Source organism: Sminthopsis crassicaudata, chromosome 3, assembly GCF_048593235.1.
Source record: "Sminthopsis crassicaudata isolate SCR6 chromosome 3, ASM4859323v1, whole genome shotgun sequence".
NCBI classification, from domain to species: domain Eukaryota; kingdom Metazoa; phylum Chordata; class Mammalia; order Dasyuromorphia; family Dasyuridae; genus Sminthopsis; species Sminthopsis crassicaudata.
Window position 1 is genome coordinate 317,897,430 of NC_133619.1, and position 4,012 is coordinate 317,901,441.

The window sequence follows — 4,012 nt, forward strand, 5'->3', positions numbered from 1 at the left end:
GGAAAGGGGACTATCTAAAGAGGAGAGCAAGATGATAAGGAGGAAACAGAGGGAGGAGGCAAAAAGAATGCATGTGCAACTTTGTGGGTGCCTGGGTCCACATGTGACTTCCTGAAGTGCTAGAGAATGAGATAATGAAGCTTGTGATCCTCACTTCAATGTTCCAATAAGTCCTAAAGAGAAACAAAATGTACCAGCTAGGATGAAATCTCACGGTCCAGACCTTCCCCATCTTTCTCCAAGATAATTTCAATGGCGTCCAAGTTGGTCTCTTGCCTCAACTATTTCCTACCTCTAGTCAATCCTTCATAAAGCTGCCTTTTCATAAGGGTAGTGCTTTTTCATAAGGATAGATCTTTAGTGTTTTTCTAAGTTCTAAGTTTAAATTTACTAAAATTTAATTTCTGCTGCTTCCAGAGACATATGAGTTTAGCTTCTCTGAGTGTGAACAGAATGAGTAATGTTTCTGTCCAGATAATTCCTTTTGATGTTTGGAAATTAAAAAAAAAAAATATGAGTAGTCCATGATACTGAATGGTAGAAGTGTGCTTAGGAGCAGTAAAGCAGTTAGAGGGAAGGACTCTAATGGCTCTAAATTTAATTAGATATCGCTAGTACAGAATTCTGGAAAAGGAGATGAACTTACAATATTTCTTTTTCCAAGTCACTTTATTACTCAGTATGTTCCAGTGGCTTCCTATTGCCTTTAAGATGAAATCTAGGTCCTTCTGATTAGCTTTTAAATACTTTACAACCTAATCTCAAACCTGCTTTTTCATCTTTGTCATATATTTCTTTAGGAAAAGAAAAAGGGAAAAAAATTCACTATTTCTTTTTAGTTGGATCATCATAGTCCTAGGGGATAACTGGGACAAAGAATGAAATTCCCCAATTTAATTTATTTCTATTTTTTTGTTCCAGAGAATCCAGTATATAAAAAACTTTGTGGAAAAAAACACTGGAGTTAAAGGAAAAGGATGTGGGGTTCAAATCCTAGCTTTCTTAGTATCTACTTCTCTGACTTAAACTCTTGGAGCCTCAAGTTCTCATCAGTAAAATGATAATTGGACTATTGTGGCGAAAATGGAAATCCCTTTTTACATCTATGATCCTATGAAAAAAGACAGGGTGAGGATGGGAAAGGGAGGAGACTGTAAAAAGATTTGAAACTAGTGGTGGAAGAAGTGAGCAATTCTCAGAAATTATCAACCTGCTGATTATGAAGCATGATGGGAACAATAGATCATAGAACTTAGGGGGACCCTCAGACGTGGCTTAGTTCAACCACATTTTATAGAGAAAGTAGCTGAGGTTGAGATGTCTCAGCTAGTTACGTGGATTTTGGAAATAGGTTCACTTCTCTCAATCCAGTGATTCACCATTTTAGGACCCTTAGGGCATATCACTTCCATCATTATTGTCAGAGTTCAAGATAGTTTTTTTGATAATTTCTTGTGGTACAATGTTAGTCAGTAGATGTCATGACTTCAGAGCTACTGACTCAGCTACAAAGAAATCCAGTAACTTACTCACCAAGCATCTAAATTGCTATCAGTAGCCATTAAAGCAACTGAGTATGACTTGTTTTGGGGGCAGCTTGGTGCTACAGTGGATAGATTTTGAAAGACTCACCTTCTCGAGTTCAAATATGGCTTTAAGTCACTTACTAGCTTGTGTGTAGTTGGGCAACTTAACCCTGTTTGTCTTTGTTTCCTCGTCTGTAAAATGAGCTGGAGAAAAAAATGGCAACCCACTTTAGTGCCTTTGCCAAGAAAACTCCCCCTGGGATTACAGAGTGTCAGACACAACTGAAAAATAGCAACAAATGACTTGTTTGGCTTCTTGTATCGGAATCAAATTTAAATATTAAATAAATTCATGAAGCTCCAATTAAGTACTTAATATGTATAAAAAAGACATACAAAACAAAAATCCTTGCCATTGAGGAACTTGCATTCTTCTAGATGATAAAACATACATATAAATAAGTAAACATAAAGTAATTCTTTTTTTTCTTGTTATAGATTTTGCTATTTTAGTAATGTGTATTCTCTACTACCTCTAACTCCCACTGAAAAGAAAAACCAAAGTCTCAAAACAAAATAAACCTCAAAAAAAAAATCAAAAAAAACCCTTCTGTGCATAATCTATAAAACTAGTTCCCACAGTGGTCTAAGTACAATTTTTAAAATTCAGTTTTAAATTCATTATATCTTGTCTGGCAGGAGGTGAAACTTTGTTCTAAGTTTTAAGTCTTTTAAATGTGTTTTTCTCTCTATACAAAGTAGTTTCTAGATAAAGAAGGTAATAATGGGACAGAGGAGAAAAAATCAGGAAAAAACCTTTTTTTTTTTTTTTTTGGAAAATATATTTAGATATTGGACCTAGGAAGCCCAGAATTCCTGAGTTTAAATATGGCCTTAGACACTAACTAGACACTTGTCCTTGGGCAAGTCACTTAGTCCTGCTTGTCTCAGTTTCCTCATCTGTAAAATGAGCTAGAGAAGGAAGTGACAAACCATTCCAGTATCTTTGCTAAGAAATCCCAAATGGGGTCATAAAGAATTGGACACAACTGAAATGACTGAACAATGAGATTTAGAGATGAAAAGGACTCAGAAGTAATCAAATAAAGCCCCTTCATTTTACAGATGAACTGAGTCCAAACTGGCAGTAAACTTGCCAAAGATCACAGAATATTTGATACTACAGGATGGCAGAGCAACTTTAACATTTTTCAGAGTTGATTGATATTTTGATTTTATAATTCCCAATGCTGGGAACATTGCTTTGCATAAATATGTAATACAAAATGGCAGAAGTATGTTTAAAACCATTTCAAAAATTGCTGGAAATTCTGACCTAAGTCCAAGCCAAAGTTCATTTAATGATTTTTTCCATGAACTAGAATTTTAAATCTGTATCTCCTGATAGCTTGGCAAATTCTTCTTGAATTTTTAATGGCAGATGACTGACAGTTTTTATTTCACTTGAGTATGAACCCAACTTAGTTTTTTAGAATCAAAATTTGTAGAGGGCTGGAACTCATACTTGAAACAAGGTGTTAACTCAGTGGAATTGATGAGATAATGGTTCTCTAAGTTCACAAATAATCAGTATGCTGTAATGATATAATTGCAATAAGGTATATAAAGACTAAAAAGGACTGGAAGACAAACATTCTATCTTTGACCATCCTCCTGGTGGCTGTCCTGCCTCCTACACTAAGGGGGAGACTGGTTGAGACTGGCAGATTGTCAGACTGCTGGATGAGACTATGGTCAGACTATGGCAGACACGGACAGTGTATAAAACAAAGACTTTGGACTCTTTTCTTGTCCATTCTTGTGGTGTCTATCCTGCTGAGACCAAGGCCCTTCTTGAGGACCTCCAGAAAGCTAGCCTGAACATTACAAAAATTTGCAGGGAAGTATTTCTGAAACTGTCACCAGTTTAGATGATCTTACAATTAAATCTTTGGGAAGTTTATTTTCTAATATAAAATCATCTGTAGTTGTAAACATTTCTAAAGAATAATTTTCCATTTTATTTTTCTATATCTTAACTTTTAAGTAAAACTTTCAATATTATCTTTTAATTTAAATATGTTAATTTTTTTCCTTGAGGAGGCATCTTTAAATCATTAAGGTTTTTTTTTTTAATATCCAACAAATAACATAAATTTGGAAGACATGTAATTATTAAAAAATGAACAAAATTGGATTTCTGCTCAGTCAGAAATATAACAGCTTCATCTTTCAATTTCAATAATATTTAAAACTTCACCCTCTTTAAAGCATCTTTACCTCTGCTTGTAGTAATAAGCTTTTGTAACTAGAGCCCATATGTTTGTAGAGGTTTGAAAACAAATGACTTTTAAAGACACGTTTAATGAAGTTAGTGATTTTGATAATATCAAAAAGCACAACATCCAATTCTGGTAATTATTTTTGGCTATAAGTGCCTCCTAATGGATCATGCAATGAGTAAAAGCTTTGTATTTTTTTTTCTT